This window comes from Musca autumnalis, unplaced genomic scaffold (assembly GCF_047663935.1).
Source record: "Musca autumnalis isolate F117 unplaced genomic scaffold, ASM4766393v1 scaffold_5, whole genome shotgun sequence".
NCBI classification, from domain to species: domain Eukaryota; kingdom Metazoa; phylum Arthropoda; class Insecta; order Diptera; family Muscidae; genus Musca; species Musca autumnalis.
The window spans coordinates 153,174,990-153,198,270 of NW_027412088.1; the positions used below are offsets into that span (position 1 = coordinate 153,174,990).

At 36.2% G+C, this 23,281-nt stretch overlaps 2 protein-coding genes and 1 long non-coding RNA gene across 5 annotated transcripts in view; 2 read left to right on the forward strand and 1 right to left on the reverse strand.

Annotated features, from left to right (window-relative positions):
• The window catches only part of LOC141387296 (matrix metalloproteinase-2-like), an 872,424-nt gene that overhangs the window by 621,946 nt on the left and 227,197 nt on the right, over nt 1-23,281 (forward strand). The window lies entirely within an intron of this gene.
• Nucleotides 1-23,281, forward strand: part of LOC141387295 (matrix metalloproteinase-2-like) — a 615,190-nt gene that overhangs the window by 288,427 nt on the left and 303,482 nt on the right. The gene's annotated exons all lie outside the window — the stretch shown is intronic.
• Nucleotides 14,857-15,322, reverse strand: LOC141387302 (uncharacterized). Its single transcript, XR_012408530.1, has 3 exons — nt 15,199-15,322; nt 15,051-15,140; nt 14,857-14,968 (listed from the first exon to the last, which is right to left on the reverse strand). It is a non-coding gene; the product is annotated as an uncharacterized lncRNA (long non-coding RNA).

The window sequence follows — 23,281 nt, forward strand, 5'->3', positions numbered from 1 at the left end:
CTCTAATACTTACTTAGTTGGACTAATACAGAACATTTGTCCAATAAGCTTGTTTTTAGGCTTGCTTTTGGGAATACCGCGTCTTTCCATCTCGTCTTCCATTTGTTTGCTCCATCGACGCCTTGCTCTGCCAGCTCTGCGTGTACCGCCATGTGGCCTGTATTTATACGACGTTTTAGCGGGTTCATCATCTCTCATTCATATGACATGGCGTAACCAACGCAATCGTTGTATTCCGATATGTTTAACTACACTGATGTCGTTGTATAGCAGATACAGCTCTTGGTTCATACGACGTCGATATTCACCGTCAACGCAGATTGGCCCGTAGATTTTTTGAAGAATTTTTATCTCAAACACACCAAGCATTGCCTTATCTGCATGCGCAAGTACTCAGGTTTCGGAACCATACATTAGCACGCGTAGTATCAGTGTTTTGTAAAGCTTTGGTTTTGTTTGACGAGATGTGGCTTTGTTTTTTAACTGCTTACCTAAGCCGAAGTAGCATCTGTTGGCCAATACAATTCCTCTTCTTATTTCACAACTGATGTTGATTGTTGTCTTTATGGAGGTGCCGAGGTAGACGAAGTCTTTTATAGGAAAGTTATAGGAACCAAATTCCACTGTTGGTCCGAGCTCTATGGACACATTGCGTGTCGACTCCATCAACTTGTTCTTCTCGCCGTTCTCCTTCGACCTTCATAAAGGTATCAGTTACTTCTTTTACTGATCGTCCCAAGATGTTTTTCCTTTTTTTGGTACTAAACTTTTCGGAGATGTACTTTCCTATTTTAACTGTGGACCGAGTATCAGTTAATTTCATTCCACCGAATTCAGACATAGCTTGAAATACCTTTGAACGTAAGCTGCTGTCGAAGGCTGCTTCATTACACGGTGCAATAAAATGGTGCTTAGGGTCTGGGGGTGGAAAACTCCTTTTTGGTGCGAAAGTACTTGGTAAGTATATACAGAATCCCAAAGGTCAGATCCGCCGTGAGTCGATCTTCTGAGTTATGGCGTGATGAATTTTTTGCTGGAGACCCTGTAAACTATCAGATATTAGCGTTATATCTTTGTTCGCTCTTGTTTTAGCTTCTATTTGAGATGACATGTCTTCAGTCAAATCTAATGAGCATTTTTTCGTAGAACATTTCGACCTTCTAACTCGCTTCCTTCCATGTCCTTTTCGTCCTTTATTTCACGAACCGCTATAAAAGTACCACAAAAAATTCATCACGCCATAACTCAGAAGTCGACTCACGGCGGATCTGACCTTTGGGGTTCTGTATATACTCATCAAGGGCTTTCACCCCAAAACGGAATTTTCCACCCCCCAAATCTCGGTTCACAGTGTAATCGACAAAAAGGGGGTAGCAGTCAGTCTGCATCTCTTGGTTCATCTCCAGGATTTGCCGCTGCGTAAATATCTGGTCCATGGCGGATTTGACAAGTCAAAAGCCGCATTGGTATTACCCAATTATTGCGTTGACCATAGGCTTTAGTCGTTCGCACAATATCCCTGACTCTATCTTGTAGGCAATAGGGAGAAGACTTATGCCCCTTTGAGTGCAAGGCGCAGGATGCTCAGGTTCCAATCGTCAGGTATTTGCTCTTCCTGCCAGATGGTGCTAACTACACCTTTTTCAGATGTAATTCGAAACATTCCAGGTGTAATTCGTAACATTTCATTTGTAATTCGATTACTCCATTTGTAATTCGAAACAATTCAGTTGTAATTCGAGAATCCCATTTGTAATTCGAATTTGTCCATGTATAATTCGAATTATTCCATTTGTAATTCGAATTATTCTATTTGAAATTTGAAAAAAAAAAATTAAAAAAAATTGTTTGCATTGGTTTTATATTTGGTTTTTCGAATTACAAATGAAATGTTTCGAATTACAAATGAAATAATTGAATACCAATAGTTTGGAAAAGTTCTGTTTCACATATCCTAAGCACACAATCTGTATCAGTTACCAAATTACCTTGGTGGTCTCTGCAGGAAGATGTCAGTTTGATGTTTAACTCTTTTGTAGAAATTTCGGACTTTCTTCTTTTCCATTGCTCTCCTTTTCTTGCGAAAAAAAACTTTTCCCCTCTCTCCGTTGCTACGGATTGTAAAGTAGCCCTATATCCCGCATTTTTCTCTTCGTTAGCAGCACGACACTCCTGGTCATACCATGGATTCCTTGGTGGAGGTCTCTGGTATGCTAGTACTGATTTTGCGGCTGTTTGGACTGGACTATATTTTGCCATTTTGCTGATATATTATCGGGACGAGAAGTCCTTTGATTAAGCAATTGATCCATTTGAGTCGAATATGCTGTGGCTATCTGTTGTGATTGCAGCTTACCGATGCCTAACTTTCGTGTTGCTACGTTTAAATGGGTACGTACATTTGTTGCAACAAGGTGGTGGTCCGAGTCTATGTTTGCTCCGTGGACGTGCATCCAACACGCTCGATGAATGTTTTCCATCTATCACAACATTATCAATTTTATTTTTTGTTTTCTGATCCGGAGACAGCTAGGACACCTGAATATCGAGATGCTTAAATCTGGTGCTGCTAACTACCATGTTTCTATACCCTACACCACACTGTGATAAGGGGTATTATGTCTTTGTGCATTTGTATGTAACGTGCATGAGGAAACGAGATAGACTCACATTTCCTTTCGGGGATATATGTACATAGAATCACTCTCTGAGTCGATTTATGCGTGTTTGTCCGTTCGATTCAGCTGACAATTGGGGAACGTCGTTTTTTTAGCCATAGGAAGAACGCTATTGCTTTTGGTGAAAATTGGTTCAGATTTGGATATATATAATTGTTCCACAAACATCCCAGATGGGACAAGGGAGACTTCTCTCATATCAATGAGTGCACCCCGATTCATATTAGCTCAATGATATGGGACCTACAGTTTATCGCCTAGTCCGAACGGCGTGTCTTAAGACACCACTTGTAGAGAAGTTTTGCATGGCTGAGGGGTATTTTGCCATCGTTGAAAATTTGATGTTGCTTGGCCGGGGAATCGAACTCACGACCTTCAGCGTCCAAGGCGGGTGTGCATTAGGGTTATGACTTTTTTACAACCTCATATCCCTGTATCATAGCGTGATGAGTTTTGCCATAAGATTACATAAAATCTTAATTATTAGGTGATTCGGTGAAAAAACCTCACGCACAAAATGATTTTAAAATTTGAATTTATCAAAATTATGGACAATTTTTTGAAGTCACTGAAAACAGATATATAATTGAAAATAAACTTTAGAGCCACATGAGATAATAAAAATGACATAAAATTTATTTCTCACTATTTTTCTTCAATTCTGAGAATCGTAAAAATGTCGTAAACGCTTTTATTCAAAAATATAATTTTTTAACAAAAAACAAAAAATTTAAAATTTTTTCAAAGTGACTTTTTTCGCGACTTTTTTAATATTTGAATGAAATAAACGTTATTATAGTTGTTAGTAGGCTTATATTTATTCATTCGAGCAACAAAAAATATTTTTTTGAAAAAAAAAATTTTTCATATCATATATTTTTTCAAAAAATTATTTTTTTAAAATCGATTTGTGCGTGAACTTTTTTTATATTTCAATGGAATAAACGATAGCATAGTGATTAATAGGCAAAAGTTCATTCATTTCTGCTACAGGAAATCATTTTTGAGGAAAAATGTCAAAAAGTCATAACCCTAGTGTGCATACTATTACACCACGATGGCTATTTGGGTATAGCTCACATATATATTTTCGGTCGATTTCAAGTATTTGCTGCACCGAACACGCTATATGTATGTCCGATTTCGATGAAATTTGGAACGTGTGACTGAATTCGGTATAGAAATAGATGTACCCAATTTTATCGAAATCGGTTCAGATTTGGATACAGCTCCCATATATTTTCGCCCGATTTCACGTATTTGTTGATCCGATTCCTGTCAAATTGAGAATGTGTGAAATAAGTGTGCCGTAGTGGTCTAGAAAAAAGTGCGCCGTATTATGTCGAAATCGGTTCAGAATAGATATTTTACATATTCACAATGGTGTAGGGTATCATAAATTCGGCACCGCCCGACTTTGATCCTTTCCTTACGGGTTTGCCGCTGCAAAGTCTATCAGCCTCATACCATTGTCAGATGTTTCATAGTAGATTCTGAATTTCCCGACTGTTGGGCCAAAGATATTCTCCTTTCCAATTTCGGCATTAAAATCGCCTAGAATAATTTTAATGTCATGGGCAGAACAACGGTCATAAGTTTCTTCTAAGCGCTCGTGGAATATATCTGTGTTCTGTTCATCCTTGCCTTCCGTGGGAGCATGAGCGCATGTAAAGCAGATGTTGAAGAATTTTGCTTTTATCCAAATTGTAGCATGTCTTTCATTCCATATGGTGAAGCTGGAGACCAGATGTTTAACCTCCGACCAACTACAAATCCGCAACCAAACTCATGCTTTGTGTCATGACAGCTACAATACAGTGTGTCACCTTTAGGTGTTGTTGTGACGCCTTCCCCAATTTTCCCAATTTTCAAGTACATCTGCCATGGTCCTTAAAACGTTTGCGGGGGTCGTCAACTTTAGAGGAGTTTGTTTTTTTCTTCGTTTTTTTCATAGTAGGATGTTTTTTTCTAGGGGTTGGTTACTAACCCATCGCCCAAATACAAGTTTTTATCGTTCTTATAGGTGAACGCGCGGCACATTTGTGAACGGGTGTTAAAGTCAGTTCCCCTGGTGACACCACTGGGAGGTCAGTGCCCACTTGGGATGAGAGAGGGATCAAGATAAATCCTGGTCTTTGTCATGTTAAAGCTGGTCAGGACCGTTCCTTGGCATCTTTCATTTCCTACGTCACCCATAACTCTAATACCTTGCCAAAAATATTCCCAAAACAGCACATTTTTAACTTCAGACTCATTTTCTTTTACTTCATTCATCACCTTTCTTCCTAACCTCTGATATTTCAAAAATCTGCACACACAAAAGCCAATTCACCTGGCACGTTTCTGAAATGAAATCTCAGACAATTTAAATGGTGTTTAGTGAATTTATATCTGTCTGCCATGTCTGCCGTTATTCCGTTATATTGTATGTGTAATAATATCCATGTGTGTGTGTGTGGGTAAATATCAAAGTGCTTTAATGGTTGAAAGAACATAAATTTTATGCTTTTGCAACATTTCGTAAATTTTGTTAGCAAAAGAAGCTATAGCATGAAACGTTTTATGATGCTCTTTCTCCAATAAACTCACACACATGCACACATATACATACATCTTCATTGGTTATTTGTTTCATCCCTTACCGTTTAGCCGAAAAAATCCCTGTTTATTTGCAACATTTATTGATGAGTCTCTCCACTCTTCACAGTGTAGTAGTCATAATGTACTCATGTGATTTTGTAAGTGTGTTGTATGTATGTATGTGTTTTATTTGGTAAATGGTTAAGACCACAATTTTCCATTTTCCCCATAACCCGAATAATATCGTCGAATGGCTGGGTGGTTATTTTTATGATGTTTACGAATTGTTTACACCTTGCTATTGCTGTTTGCCATTTCCGTTTTGTTTTCTTTTTTTATTTTGCCAATGATATTGATTTCATGGAAATCTCAGCTAAAATATACATTCGATATTGAACTTTTCTATTGACTTCATCACCTTAGTAGGTTTCGAGGTGGTGGTGGTAAATGAAGAAAAGTTAATAAATTCAAATAAACATAAATCGAGATTTGCTGTCTTTGTTTTTGCATAGAATTGATTCCTGTGTTTTTTTTCGTTCCAATACAAGTTTGTTGAAAATTTATGGCAGCATGTTTTATTTGTCTTAGATGATGTTGGTGTTGTGAAAATGGCAAAAGGAACTGTAGAATGATTTATTGACATTGTTAAAAACGATAAGTAAACATAAATATCGAAATATGTCATTATTTCTGATATCATTTGTCAGTTGTAAAAGGCATGCATAATAAAGATTTATTTAAAAAAAAAGGAGAATGTATTGTTGTGAATATTGATAGGTGTGGAAAAACATAAGCAAATATTACAATATTTGAAAAATAAAACCTAAATATTTTCAGATAATTTGTACTATTTGACAGGATGGACGAGGATGAGGTCTCCAACAATGATGCGATTAAATAAATAATTATAATAATGGGTTGGCAGCCACCGTGGTGCAATGGTATGCACTCCCGCCTTGCACGCTGAAGGTCGTGGGATCGATTCCCCGGCCAGTCAACATCAAAAATTTTCAACGGTGGCAAAATACCCCTCAGTAATGTTGGCGACATAAATAAATTAAAAAATTTAATAATTTTAATAATACTTTATTCAGGAATTATTTTCAATTTGAGCTTAGCTAGTGTTTCAGAATATATTTTGATATCTGCCAAATTCGTTCTAGAAATATCTTTTATACAATAGTATCCCAGTTAGCAATTGGAAGATTGTGTTTTCAAAACTCACATTGAGGAGTCTTTTTAAAGTATTTTTGGTGATCAAAATTTGATTAAGTCGCTTGTATGATAAGAAAGGGACTCGAAAGTGGCTCCCTGTAATGACTAAAAGGAGTTCAATTTAAAATACAACAACAAATGTGTAGCAATCACAAATAAACCATTGAGGCGTTTAAATGTTACTATTTTTTGTTATTTATTGTCACATTTTCATCTTCATGAAGATTGAAAAATGCTTAATCAAAAAAGGGTCATGCAGGTGTTAGAAAAGTGATTATAATTATGTACCTTCTGATCATATTTTGAACAGATAGGTGATTAAGAACTGATTGTTTTGTTTTATTTTTATTTGGTTGTAAATAATTCTCACATACACTTTATATAAAACTTTGATATAAATGTAACGTATAATATTAAGTTTATAGACAAACACAACACATGTGCAGGTTTTGCCAAGTGAAATGAAGAGGCAGTATACTAACCACCGCGCTACATAAAGCATAATTAACAGACATAACAAAGCAGAAAAGACAATAAAACAGAGGAAAGAAACAAAAAAGAATAAATAGAAAATTCTTTTAATTTATTTCGTCTAATAAAAATCTCATAAATGACTCCCTAAAGACTCATAAACGATTATAAACATGACTCAAAAAAGACTCGAGAAAGAGTCCCAAATTAATCAACAAATCACCAATATATGATTGAAATACGACTCGAAAAAGACTTTATATACCATCAGAAAATGGGCAAAAATGGCTCGAAACAAATACAGAGGAAGGCTCATTTGTGATTTGTTTAGAAGAGTCGCCTGAGGTTACGTTTTCCTCCCGACAAAAGAGTCATTTATGATCAGAAAATGAGCTCATATTCCAGCTTTTTAATCGTGCAGTCGGATCAAAAGCCTTGAATTTGATTAAAATTTTCAAAAAATTCTGGCTGGGATAATATTAAAATTTGTTTTCGAACTATCTTCTGTATTAAATTCTAATTCAAATATGATATAAAAAACCATACATATTAAATTTTCATTTCTTCTCGTTTTAGGTAAGAACTTATTCTTGTTAGAACGCAAAGAACTTAAATGAATTCGTTTTTTAAAAGGTAAGAAAATTTGTTCTTGAATAACACAATCTCATTTCAAAATATGATAATAATAGAGCTTAAGCCTACCACGATGAAAAAGTTGGATATGGAAATGTCCTTCAATGTTTGGAAGTGCTGAAAAAACTATCGCTTAAGTGACCAAAGCGTGACGTCCAGGCGATATAGGCTACCTGTAGCCTCATCATTTTTGCAATTTGTCATGAGAGAGATTACAAAGATTTTACGAAGTAGACCGAACCGAAGGAGGCTACCTCCGTCGTCAAAATACCTGAAATCGGGCGGTACCATTATATGGGGGCTAGAACAAAACGTGGTCCTATGTCCATAATTTTTGCTAGAGAAGTTTTTTATCGCTGCTAACCCCATATATGACCAGGGCTTCGGAGTCGGAGTTGGAGTCGGAGTCTAGCAAATTTTGCTGGAGTCGGAGCCGGAGTCGTGAAAAAAAGCTCGACTCCGACTCCGGGCAACAATCTGTTCTAGATTTATCATAATTTGTAAAATCAATTTAAATTATTTAAATGATCATAATTTAAAAAAAAACTCTTAATCTCTATTTTAAACACAAATTGCATATCGGAAATATTTTTGGGTCAATTGATTGGAATAATGTTTGCATGTTCCAAATATACTAAGGGAAGATCTTTTAGAATATTTACAGGCCGTTTTTATAGAAGACTCACTGGTCTTCTCTTGTTGTTTTTTATTAGATGTTATTTATGTCTGCTGTGAAAGAACCTGTTGCACTTCTATGAAAGACCTTGTAGTACATTAAGGGAAATCATACGAAAGACCTACTAGACTTCTTGCTGAATTTTTATGAGAAAATTTAGAATCTTCTTAAAGACGACGTTCCTGCTATTTTTTAAACGAAATATTCGGTCTTTTGAAGAAGCATGCGTCTTTTATAAAGAAGTCTGCCTTTTTATAATAGAATAGTGTCTGGTTATCTATAAGTAAACCTACTAACCATTACTCTATCTATTTAAGGGGATATTCCTATGCTATCCTGTTGTTCTTCGAAGAGAAGAGATGAAATGATTTTTCGATTAAGTCATGCAATATATCAATATATTTATGCTGAGGAATGAAAAATATTTAACAAATTGACGTTAAATTATGAGTATTACTTCTATAGGATGGTGGATATATAAATTTCTAGAACTATTTAATCATTTCCGATTGTCAGTTCGGCTTAGCCGTACTAAACGTTGGTTTTACTTGTATTCTTTTTGAGGTGGTAGACAAAAGACACTTTCCACCATAAGATACTAACTTGTCATTCCGTTTGAAACACATTTCGATGTGTTCGGTATAGGTTTACGATTTAGTATAACGGCACGGCCCGATTTTATGTATTTCGAGGGTTTTCTTTTGTCACATTACGTGGTGCAATACGTAAACAATAACTATGGACGGACAAGAATCCGAGATATTGTCCTTGAAAATGAAGAGTTATGTAGGCAAAGGCCTACAAGTGTAAATCAAAATTTTTAACGGTTTGAAGAAAATGATCCCTTTTGACATAAAGGTTTCAAGTAACCTTAACCACGAAAGTGTATGTTAAGGGGCAATACGCTATCACGTTGCGGTGTTAAAATATCGTTAATTTTCCATAACTCAAGAAATTACAAAGAGTGTTACCGGTCAGTAATTATGATAATTTGGTATTTCGAGTCTCATTGGGTACATAAGTCAAATTCGGAAAATTGTAAATATACTCGTTTGTCGGTGTTTAGGTAGAGAAACCTTTTAACGATACCGTCAGATTGCAGTTGCTTTGAAGGGTTTTGCTACATGTTCTGAAGTGTGAAGTATGCTGAAGTGCTTGTTACTTTGTATTCCGTATTGTCAACGAGAAAAAAACGAACAATATAGGTCTATGTTTTGGTATCCTCCCAATGTAATGTATCTTGAAAGTTCAAACTGAGATGACTGTAATTTAAGTTGTGAATTTTATTTTATCTATTTTCGGAGTCGACTCCGGAGTTGGAGTCGGAGTCGGAGTCGAGAAAAAAATTGGACTGGAGTCGGAGTCGGAGTCTGACCAAAAATGGCTCGACTCCAAAGCCCTGGTTTTGACCACAAATTTATAGGATGTAGAAATCTAGATGGGCAATTGAACATATGCGAAGTATAGTGTTGCCTCTGAAGTCAGGGAGGACATCTAGTTACTAATACCTTTTCTTGAGGAATTGAGATCATTGCTATACGCGGACATGTGTTGTGCCAAAATGAAATGTGTTCGCCTGGGAAGTTGCTACTCATCGCCCGAATTTAGAGGATGATGTTACGTTAGCCGCTTATGGCTCCGGAGACTGCCTGTTGATGTATGGTTTTAATGTAAGCTGGAATGACACGGCAAATGCTTTCAATTTCGGGTTTATATTGGTGGCATGCGCCGAGAAGTGTAGAATATTGTCGAAAAATATCCCCAATATTTTTGGATTATTACGCCTCCCTCCCTTCGATGGATATATCAAGTTCTAAATTTTTCTCTCACGTCCTGGAAGTGAAAAGTAACACGGATGGCTCTATAGAGGAAAACATAAAATTGCGCGGTAGAAATTTTCGCCAGTTGCTAGTCGGAAATTTTTGCTTGTATAAGGCTATGGTCTTTCCCATTTTAACTTATGGATGTCTATTGTGGTGGCATGCCCTGAACAATAATTTCAACCTATTGAAGCCGATTTCTGTAAACCGAACTGCATTGGTTTTCAATACTGGAGCTGCAAAAAGCACACCCCAAGAAATTCAGGTTCAGACATCGAAAGGTGCTTTAAGGCTCAGGAAGCCACAAATGCATGTGTCGATGCTCTAGCGACAACTTCAGGCATAACATTTTTCAATTCTTAAAGCTTTAGAGCCGTTAGAGGGAATGACGAAGCTTGCAGGTAGAGTAGTCACAGGCAGCTCCAAAGGAGCTATAGGCCTTTTCCATAAAATCAACAAGTGAGAAAAGGCTATAGTCGGTACGGGGCCGACTATGTGATACCCTACACCACTACCTCTGTGCATAATCTTTTCACTCGAAAACATTTCTTTTAGGGAGATAAGTTTTCACCTATCTGGCTTTTATACCAAATGACTTAAGGCGAACTGAACCAAAATAATTAATATTTAATTTTATATTGGACTACTATCGACAGCACCAACATCAATATTCTTCTATCTCTGTGAGAAAATTTTGTGATGATCCTATCAAAATTCCGACCTGTAGTGTGATTGCAGAAAAAGTGAAAAAAGGGATGTATTAACGACTATTGCGATATTTCTATTATTTGACCAGCTACGTCAACCTACTTTGCACAATTTTAAAGATGGGATTTTCTACTTTCTTAGTCGGGCTTTACTTTTAGATGGTCCCCAACCAAAGGTGTGATATGCGTCATTATAACTTAAATCGCAAAAATGAAAAGTTGGGTTCTATTAGCGACTTTTGTGATATCGTTAGAAATGTGACATTTTCTACTTTCATTGTCAGGTTTTGCTTTTGGTATACCCCATATAGAAGCTGAGATATTCGCTTTGGAAAAAATTGTTGTCTTTTTATCCAAATAAGTTTCGACCCCTAAATATTATCCGACCATTACCAAAATCAATAGGCTCCTTCCTTTGTGAGACCCCCATTAACCCACAAAATTTCGTGACGATCAGATGCATTACCGACTATTGCGATATCTCTGTTGTTTGACCGCCTACGACAACCTACGTTACATCGTTTCAAAGGCGATATTTTCTACTTTCAATGCCAAGTTTTGCTTTTTATATACCCCTTATAGGCGCTGAGATATTTGCTTTGGAATAAAATGTAGACTTTTTATCCAAATAACTTTTTTGCTCATTCCGACCCCTAATTATTATCCGACCATCACCAAAACCAATAGACTTCTTCCCCTCCGGGACCCCCATCAACACCCAAAATTTCGTGACGATCCGATCAAAATTGCGACCTGTAGCGTGATTTCCAAAAAAGTGGAAAAATGGGATGTATTACCGACTATTGCAATATCTCCGTTATTTGGTCCCCTACGCCGACCTAGTTTGCATCATTGTAAAGATGGGATCTTCTACTTTCATAATCAGGCTTTGCTTTTGAAAAGCCCCTAACCAAAGCTGTGATATTCGTCATTATAATTAAAATCGCAAGAATAAAAAATTGGTTTTTATTGCCACTATTGTAATATCTCCGTTGTTTGATCACCTACCAGAACTTACTTTACATCATTAGAAAGGTGATATTTTCCACTTTTATTGTCAGGTCTTGCTTTTGGTATACCCCATACAGAAGCTGAGATATTCGCTTTGGGAAAAACGTTGTCTTTTTATCCACATAAGTTTTTTGCCCATTCCGACCCCTGAACATTATCCGACCATCACCAAAATCAATAGGCTTCTTCCCCTCCGGGACCCTCATCAACACCCAAAATTTCGTGACGATCCGATCAAAATTGCGACCTGTAGCGTGATTACAAGGTTTAGATGGACAGACGGACAGACGGACGGACTGACGGACGGACACACATTGCCAGATCGACTCAGCTAGTCGAGACATTCATTTTGGTATATATAAGTATGGCTCTACGACCATTATTTCGATGCGTTACAAACTTTTTGGGCAAAACCAACTTATAATACCCTCCCCACATAGTGGTGTAGGGTATAAAAATGTTTAAAACAATCTTAATTGTTTGTTTGACCAGGCAAACCTATTTCCACCACTACGAACAGTATTAAAGTAAATAGGAACAGTTACAGCCTGTTTATGTACGTCGACCGTGGAAAAAATCATTTTCTGTTTATGTAAACACCTTCGTAACGAAAATCTATGCGACCGACAAGCCATACGAAATAACACATAAACGTACACTTTTCCATGTAAATTTGGGTTTATGTATTTCGAACGGACTGTCTTTTGTAGAAAGATAATGTCAAAATCACTCAATTGCTTTGAAGCTGTCGAGTAAACCGTAAACTCGCGAATAACATCGAAAATCTTAAATCAAATTTATGCAAATTTAGTACCTGAGGAAAAATAAAATAGCACATTTCGTGTAAACGCTACGGTCATTTATTGAAACGGTTCTTAAAGACAGCTATCCTACCTACTTAACAATGAACACAGTATCTGTTATAGTTTTCGAGAAACAGCTATTTCTTTCTCCAGAAATTTGCAAAATTGAGCAAAAAATGGTCGTCTCTAGGAACACGCCACGCCCACGGCTTCCAATATTTTGACCTATGTATGTATGTATGTTTGTATGTATATTGATTGTGTGTAAATTCATAGCGTGCAATAATTTAACATTTCTATGTAAGAGTTTAGTTTTTACAAACTTTTCTACTTAAGCATATAAACGAACTAGCCGACTCGGTCCGCGTTGCTGGCCCTTGAAACTGTTTTATGTTACCTTTTCTTAAGTCATCTATTAGATTTTTCTTGCATAGTTAATATGAAGTATTTTTGAAGCCTTTTACTTATCAAGTCAACCTAGTGTCTTTGTCTAGAAACATTTCTCAATACATACACATGTACAATCGAAGATGGGTTTTCTTCATGTTACAATTCATTTCGGAAGTAGATTGGCAGTGGCTTAGAATGCTAAGACTTCGACAACATTGTTTGTTGGAGAGGACCCAGATTCAAACCTCAGCCGGGGCAACCGGGCTCTTCTAATGTAATATGGAATATTTTTAGTAGTTATTTCAAAAGGTTCCGGTTAGATCTTTATAGTCTGTTTGATTTTTTACGCATGTGGGTTTGGTCGTTTTGGCGCTGAGCGACTCATATAGGCATCCCATTTTCACCAGGATTATACCGGTACATTCTCTGAAATTTTCAAGAAAGTCGGTTCAGCCGTTTTTGAGTCTATACGAAACATACAAACATACCAACATACTAACATACACACATTGTCTTTTTTATATAAAATGTAATTTTATTAAACTCTCAAATAGAGTTAAGTCTAAGAGTAAAATCGAGTAACATTGATTTGTAGGATGGAAGTTCCGAGTGTGGAAGTTCGGAATGGGGTGGTGTGGAGCAGGGTGGTTCAGAGGGTGGAAGTTCGGAGCAGGGTGAATCGGAGGATGAAAGTTCGGAAGGTGGAAGTTCGCGGCAGGTTGAATCGGAGGGTGGACGTTCGGAGCAGGGTGGTTCGGAGCAGAGTGGTTCGGAGCGGGGTGTATCGGAGGGTGGAAGTTCGGAAGAATTAATTCAATCGTTCGTTTAAGTTTTGCTAAAATAGAGTTTTACATAGGGGAGGTACCCCGCCCCTACGAAATTCAACAAAATCTATAGCCTATTTTCACCACTGGTCCTCCCTGTACATTCTCTGAAATTTTCAGGAAAATCGGTTAAGTAGTTTTGGATATGTAACATATTTAAAAAGTGGGAGTGCTAAAATAGGATTTTTAAAAAAGTAGGGCATGTCGGAGGTACCCCTCCCACTCCCAAATTCAAAAAAGTATATAGCCTATTTTTACCTCGGGTGTTCCCTGTGCATTCTCTGGAATTTTCAAGAAAACCCGTTCAACCGTTTTTGAGTCTATACGGAACATACAAACATACCAACATACAAACATAATAATATACACAGATTGTGTTTTATATATAAAATTTAAAAAAGTGAGCGGGTCGGTCTTTGGGCCCCAAACCAATACCTAGGGTCGGAGACACAATAACCATTGTCTCGCAAATTAATTTTCTCACCGATACGTTCGTCAGTTTTGTTAAAATAGAGCTCTTAAAAAAGTACACGCAAAAAAAAATCGGCCTCTCTAACATATGTCCCAAACATATTTTGCAGCAAACATATATATGTTTGCAACAGTCCCAAACATAATATATGTTTGGGTGGAAACGAATATATGTTTGGGTGCAAACATATATATGTTTGGGTGCAAAGATATTTATGTTTGGGTGAAAACCATTTTATGTTTGGGTGGAAACAATTTTATGTTTGGGTGCAAACATTTTATATGTTTGGGTGCAAAAAAATACAAACCCAAAAGGCACAAAAAAAAACAAACACATGCACCAGTGAGCGCTTACTAAGAGCAAGGGAGCGTAAAATTCAATGTAAAACACTTTAAAATGTGTGCTCACTTGCTCTCAGTAAGAACTCACTGGCTATCTCCATAGTATACACACAAATGTTGAGGTTGTTTATTGGAAGGCAAAAGAACAACAAACACATAGGTACATACAAAATTCCAAAGAAATACATAAAACAATTTAATAAAAGAAAAACTGATTGAAATAATTTGTAAATAGTCACACTTTTAAAAAGAAAAATATATATAGAAACGTAGTTGAATGCTTCTCCTTTGTTGTGAAATAAAACAAATTGTCCTCATAGTTGAAATCATCAGCGGGGAATCGGCATCTAGAATCAAATGATTATGTAATGTAATAAATAAATATGGATATGCCATATTTCAAATATACACAAGTATGTATGTAATTACCAATATTAAATGCGATTTCTTCCTTGTCCAATAAAATAATTCCATTCAACTTTCCGATTCAATTATAAAATGTATTGGGCATTTAATTTACTAAAAAGCACAATTTCTTTAAGAAAACACAAAACACTGATTTATTCACTCACTTTACCGTCTTGACTCTACAAAGGCATCTAAAACACTGAAGAAAGAAATAAAATATAAATCATATCATTTCTTCTTTTCTTATTCTCGTCCTAAGTTGGATAACAACAACAAAACAAGAAACACACGAGTTTGTCGCATACACGCCACCAAAGCCCCCTTCTTCGCTTCTACGTCTTCTATTATTCAATACACACAACTCTTCATTATAAAACAGCAATCCACAGCCGCGAGAGCACTGTTATTACTCTCGTTGACAAACATCCTCTCTCCACCCATGAAAAAAATGTTCTAACATAAAAAATATGTTGGTACCCAAACATATCAAATTGAGATATGTTACAAAATGTTGCAAACATATATTTGTTTGGACCCAAACATATTATGTTTGGATCCAAACATTAATTTGTTTGCAACCGGTCCCAAACATATATTTGTTTGGATCCAAACATATTTCTAACATAAATTTTTCTGCGTGTAGGGCATGGGGGAGGTACCCCGCCCCTCCGAAATCCAACAAATTATATACCCTATTTTCACCACGGGTCCTCCCAGTAGATTATCTGAAATTTTCAGGAAAATCGGTTAAGCAGTTTTTGATATATGTATAAGCTATTTAAAAAAGTGGGCGTGGTCGGGTCTTTGGGCCCCAAACCAGTACTTAGGGTCGGAGACACAACAACCATTGTCTCGCAAATTAATTTTCTCACCGATACGTTCGTAGGTTTTGTTAAAATAGTGTTCTTAAAAAAGTAGGGCATGGGGGAGGTACCCCGCCCCGTCCGAAATGCAAAAAAAATATATATAGCCTATTTTCACCACCGGAGTTCCCTGCACATTCTCTGAATTTTCAAGAAAATCGGTTAAGCAGTTTTTGAGTCTATACGAAACATACAAACATACTAACATACACACATTGCCTTTTATATACATATAAGAAGAAGATAATATTAAAACAATACATGAATATAACAATTACAGTTAAAGGGAAAAATTTACAAAAAAAAAAAAACGCGTAAATTAAAAAAACCCGTAAATTTAATATTTTGACCTAATTTTTTGGTTTTCTTAGTTTCAATATGTTTAGTTCCAATATGTTTATGACCAAAAAAATTGGGGGTTTGGGTTTGCTTCTTATCTTCTTGTCACGGGCTGAAGGTATGTCTGTGTTGGCAAAGCCGACTATTTTTCAATATTTTTTTCTACAATTTAACACTAAATCAGTGCACTTTTTTTTTTGCATTTTCAATGTTTGTTGTTCAATTTCAATTCAATTTCAGTCTGCAATTTCTTTAAAGTATTGTTTATTACGATGTCAATCAAGTTTTCAATTATTAATATCATAATCATCACTTGCCTCGACATGAACTTACTAATTATGGGGATTTTTAGATATGTTTGACCACTTTACACAACGTTAATGCAATAAGCTCGACAACTACAATTCATTAATTTTAATAAATAAATTGCGGGCTAGCTGAATAGCGAAAGAGGAAATAACAAGCGAAAGGGAAGGGGGTGCAAGAGAAAATTAATTGCCTGGTTTAATTATAAGTAAGAGTCACTTGTAAGCCCTTAAGTAAATGTGGTTTTCAATTTGAAGTCTTTGTACATTGATTGCAGGTAATTAGTCATATTAACATGGGCCATAGTCACCTCCCCTCCACCGTAAGAGGTAAAGGAAATTAATTTCAAGTGGGTATAATAAAATTGCTATAAATATAGATAAATACCTTAACTGCAGGTGATTTAAATTTACCACTTCTACACCTTAGCATCAGCACCACATGATTAATATTTACATTATCTCTTAACGTTCAATGAGAACACGTTTTTCCCATTTTGCCTCTGAAGAGAAAAAAAAACAACAAAAAGTTTAGTACAGATATAATCTGAAAATATACCACTTGTATTATGGCGAACATGACAAACTTTTTCTTCATTTACCCCCAAACACTTTGTTACTGAACATTAACACTTTTGCGGAATGAATTCTAGTGGCAATGATGGTGGCCAAAAAAACCCAAACACACAGGGAAACACTGTCATACTTATATAATAACTCCCCATTCTCTCGGTTTGCCATGCCATGTCCATATATGTATATGTTTGACATTACTGTTGTATGGTGTCGAACAACGACAAGCGACCCTCTGGAGGATAATAACAATTGATTGGCTAAGGGACAATTGTAGAATGTGAAAATACCAAAAATATAACAGCAGCAGTAGCAGCAGCATATTGGGACAAACACCTAAAGTATGGATGGTCAGTCATAACTCATTCCAACATGGCCAGCCAACAAACCAACAACCACAACCGCATTTCACTACCCAGAGTAGCAGTGGAAGCACCACCACCAAGTATAGTGGCTGGCTAGGAACATTTATGACACTACTTAGTGCTGTTAATGCACTTGTTATCGAAGCACGCCTCCTCTCAATACATTCGATTGCTTTGCTTTGCTGCCATGCTGATGATGGCTGGCTGGCTGGCAAACATTCTTCCTTCATTGGCTTGCCACTACTGACCAAAAGTTGAATTGGTACGTGTTTTTGGTTGTCGTTACAAGTAAAATAAAATTGCTCCGAAATGAGAAAATGTCGCAAAAAATACACGCCAACAACAGAGTTATAATCGAATATTATGTTCAATTGGCCCTCCTCATGTTGAGTGGACGGACTATGCCGTCTGTCGTCTGCCCAAAATGAAAGAGTTGTATTATTTTTTTGTTGTCCTCTCCATATTTGTTCCTGTTTCATACAATTTTGTCGTCATTGCTGGCTTTGTGTTAAGAGCAATTCTCACATTTGTTGCTGTTGATGTGTTCACGTGTTTCTCTGTGTTTGTTTGTTTTAAATTAAAAACTTGTTAAAAGAAATCCTTTGTTTGCTAATAGTGGTACGCGACGTACATTGCAAATATGAAAAAATGGAAGTATTTGAATTAAAAGCTCTACAAGAAAACATTTATGGGCGATAATTGTGTTTCGGCACAAGGAGAAAAAGAGGGAGCAGAAAATAGTGTTTAAACCGCCGTCCTGAGTTATAATGTTAGAAATACGAGGGGAACTAGAAAAGTTTCTTGACTAAAAATAAAAACGTGAATATTTATCCTTAAAAATGGTTTTATTTTTTTAAGTATTCTCCAGCATCATTCATACACTTTTTAATGCGCTCAAACCACTTCGATGTCTCCCATTGCTGTTTTAATTAATAATATAAAAACTTCCATTTGTGTAAAAAGCTATAATTTATATGGGAAATTGTATGGAAAAACATGTGTGTGTAATGTAATTTCAAGAAAATTAAAAAAGTGTTAAACGGACCACGGTGCTCTTGAAACAACTTTAAGTGGAAGGTGCTTCCACCTGGGAAGATTTTGCGGATTCTGAAACTACAATGTTCATAGATGAGAAAAATTAAAAAAAATCACCGGAGCGCTTTTTAAATAAATCTGCTTCAAAGTTCAGATTTTTAGTTTTTTTTAGGTTTTCACGATTTTGCTGGGAAACCGCAAGTCCTTTCAAAATGGAACTAAAGAAAATGTTATAGCAGTAAATTTTCTACAAGATTGTCCTTTATGATATTTTCGTAGATTTTACCATTTATGAGATATAAAAGTTCAAACTAGAACAATGGATTGATTGTATCGTCTCTTTATAAAACAATGTCATGACTGCAATTTCCCAACGTAAACTTATATATCTCAAAAATGGTACAACCTAGGAAAAACTTACGAAAACCAATCTTATAGAAAATTTTCACAGCTATAAGACTTTCGATAAGATTTACCGTTTTCAAGCAAATCGTGAACACCTAAGAAAAAAACCTAAAAATGTGACCTGAACTTCTACATCTCAAAAATTGTAAAACGTAGGAACATAATATGTTATATTATAACGGTCAATATTCTGGAGAATTTTCACAGCTACAAAATTGTTTTTAGCCCTATTTCGATGAGAGTTGCGGTTTCCAAATAAAAAAAACCTACGAAAATATCATAAAGGCAAATCGTGTAGAGAATTTTCACAGCTACAATATTTTCTCTAAACCCATTTCGACAGGACTTGCGGTTTCCAAGCAAAACCATGAAAACCTAAAAAAAAATCCCTAAAATGGCAAAATGAATCGCAATTTATTTAAAAAGCGCTCCGGCGATTGTTTTTTGGTTTTATTGATTTTTCTCATCTATGAACATTGTAGTTTCAATTTCCGACACACTTTCGAAAATAATCGGTTTTCGTAAGAGATTTGTATACCCTCAGCCTTTAGGCTAAAGAGGGTATATACACTTTGATACGACCAAAAATGTGCCTCATCGAAATAATGGTTTTAGACCCCAAGTATGTTTGTACGATATCCGTTTCAGACAATTTTGAGTCGATCTAGCCATGTCCGTCCGTCTGTCTGTCTGTCTGTCTGTCTGTCTGTCTGTCCTGCTGGCTGGAGCGCACGATAACTCTCGAACGGATCAATCGGTTCGGTTTGGGTATCGAAATATTTTGTCCAGATTCGATTTGAGTTCAAAGATGGGCCATATCGGTCTACTCCTTCAGGTACCTCCTCCACAAAAGTTCAAAAATGTTCGGAAAAATTGTCCGCACGATAACTATTGAAGGGAGTAACCGAATTAGTCCATTCTTTGCACATCGTGACATTTCTACCAGACATAGATGAGGTTCCAATATGGACCCTATTGGTCCATTCTTTCGGGTAAGGCCTGCTTTCGAATCGCTTTGATTTTTGTTGCAGCCACTTGTATTACGACGATATAATTTTTTTCAGGAGCAAGTCCATACTTCCTCAGTAATCAGCACGAAAGCTGCAAACTACCCATATAATACCATGTGTCGTAGTTGGAGCGCACAATAACTCTCAACTCAACATATTTGGTTCAAATTTTGGGTCTTTCAATATTTTGTCCAAACTTACTTTAAGTTCGAAGATAGACCATATCGGTCCACTCCTTCCGGTGCCTCCCCCACAAAGGTTCAAAATTTTTCGCCAAGATTGTGGGCATGATAACTCTAGGAGGGAGTAACCGAATTGAGCCAAACTTTGCTATTGGTAATATTAATTTCAAGCATAGATCGGGTTCTAATATGGACTATATCAGTCCACTCATTTGGGTACCTCATACACAAAATTTGGAAAAAGTATAGTTTAACAACTCCTCTCTGATCTTATTCATTTGTGATGCAGCAGGTTGTACTTGCGGCCCCTGTTACGACGTTGTAATTTTTTTCGTGGCAAGTCCATACTTCCTGAGATAATGACCCTAAAAAGGTCCAGAAAATCCTACCGGCACCACCTAAACTGGCTGATGTGTAAAATAACCCTTTAAGAGAGAAATCAATTTAGCTCAAACTTTGTATATTGAAAAGTAAAATTTTAATATATTTAAATTCAGAAAATTAAGAACAAATTTTTATTATATAGTCTGTAAGGAAAATATCAATAGACTAATAAAGAAAAAAATTATTTCCTACAGATTTGTATTAGGTCCAAATATGTACTACATCGGATCATTCCTACGGGTACACCCTACCCAAAGTTTGGAAAAAATGCACTCGTCTTGGATCATTCTGAATTTTGTTGCAACGTGTAGTTTTTTGCGGTCTTTTCCATCCTGGAAAATTTTCCCAACAGCTAAAAAACCTACAGAAGTATTGTGTTAACTTTTTTCTTCGGGTACGTGGCTGAGGGTATATCTCTGTCGGCTCAGCTGACTGATACTTTCTTACTTTATGTCATCCATTTCTGGCAGATTTCGTTCTGAATTCGGATCGAAATGTGGGAATTAAATTCCCTTTGAATATTCCAATGTGTTTCTTTCGATTTCGATACGACTTCGGAACGTAATTTCTTTCCAAAATTTCATTCCAAAACATTCATTACTAATTCGTTACGGACGTAGCATCCGAACTTCGTACCGATTACGTTAGTATTTCGAACGATTAGATTGATGTTTTGCTACGCTTATATGATTGTTCGTTTAGTGGATTTTTGCAGTAGACCCCAGCGCCAGAGCCTTTCTTTCTTCGGAAGGTCTTCCCGAAATGTCTTGAAGGTTTTCTATAAGAAGACCACTTGAAAAATGTGTTTTAAGAAAGATCCTCTTCTAGAGTTTTTCTCATTCTTCTTCGGCCAACCATCCAAAAGTATTTTGTGGAGAGGGACATTTCTAAGTACTTCTATAGAAGGAAACTCTTTTAAAAATCTTTTTTTAAGGTGTCACAACATAACTTAGGTACCCACCCCAAATCATCTGCGTGGAGTTGTGGCAATAAACACATATATTTGGGATTGAATAATCATATAGGGCCTGTAGAAAGCCAGGCCAACATATTACGTATTACAGGTACAATGCTCAAAACAGGGTAAGTATGAATATTGTCGTTACTTACACGATACGTCACGACGATATATATTCGTTATATTTGTCCACAAACAGGTTGCAAATAGGCCACTGTTTTTTGGGTGGCTTAACCGACCAAAGTCAATGTTGATTCCTAGGTTTTCGGACAGTATTAGTAATCTCTGTAATCATACATACTCAAAAAATCATATTTTCCAACATGGCAAAATACCCCTCTGCGTAATATAGACATTTCCTGATATAAGAAGACCACTTGAAAAATGTGTTTTAAGAAAGATCCTCTTCTAGAGTTTTTCTCATTCTTCTTCGGCCAACCATCCAAAAGTATTTTGTGGAGAGGGACATTTCTAAGTACTTCTATAGAAGGAAACTCTTTTAAAAAACTTTTTTTAAGGTGTCACAACATAACTTAGGTACCCACCCCAAATCATCTGCGTGGAGTTGTGGCAATAAACACATATATTTGGGATTGAATAATCATATAGGGCCTGTAGAAAGCCAGGCCAACATATTACGTATTACAGATACAATGCTCAAAACAGGGTAAGTATGAATATTGTCGTTACTTACACGATACGTCACGATGATATATATTCGTTATTTTTGTCCACAAACAGGTTGCAAATAGGCCACTGTTTTTTGGGTGGCTTAACCGACCAAAGTCAATGTTGATTCCTAGGTTTTCGGACAGTATTAGTAATCTCTGTAATCATACATACTCAAAAAATCATATTTTCCAACATGGCAAAATACCCCTCTGCGTAATATAGACATTTCCTGATTATTCAAGCCATGTTAAGATTCTCTATAAGTGGTGTCGTAGACCCGCCGTTCAGACTCTGCGATAATAGTTAGATCCCATATCATTGAGCTAATATGAATCTGCGTGCACTCATTGAAATGAAAGGAGTCTCCCGTGTCCATACGGGGATGTGTGTGTGTACATTAGGGTTATGACTTTTCGACATTTTTTCTCAAAAACGATTTTCTGTAGCACGGATGAATGAACTTTTTTAATGTAATATTTGTTCCACAAAAACCACATACGGTACAAGCGAGACTTCTCTCATACCAATGAGTACCTACTTCTTACGGCGTGTCTTACCACACGACTTGTAGAGAAGTTACATTACTGAGGGGTATTTTGCCACCGTTGAAAATTTGATGTTGATTGGTCGGGGGATCGAACCCACGACTTTCGGCGTACAAGGCGGGTGTGCATACCATTGCACCACGGTGGCACCCGAACTTTTCCATATAAAAAAGTCACGCACAAATTGATTTTAAAAAATATTTTTTTTTAAATTATGAAACAAAAATAAATGTTTTTCTCAATAATTATTTCCTGTTGCACGAATGAATAAAATAATTCCATTCAAATATTGAAAAAGGTCATGCACAAACCACTTTGATTTTTTTTTTTAATTTATATCTTTGAAAAAAAAACGTTTTCGACATTTTTACGATTCTCAGAAGTAAAGAAAATTAGTGAGAAACAAATGTTATGTCCGTTTAGTTATCTAATGTGGCTCTAAAGTTTATTTTAAATTATATATATGTGCTCACAATGATTTCAAAAAATTGCCTATAATTCTGAAAAATTCAAATTTTAAAATCATTTTGTGCGTAAGGTTTTTCACCGAATCACAGTCTAATTAATATTTTGTGTAATCTTTTATATAGAAACTCATCACGCTATGATACACAGA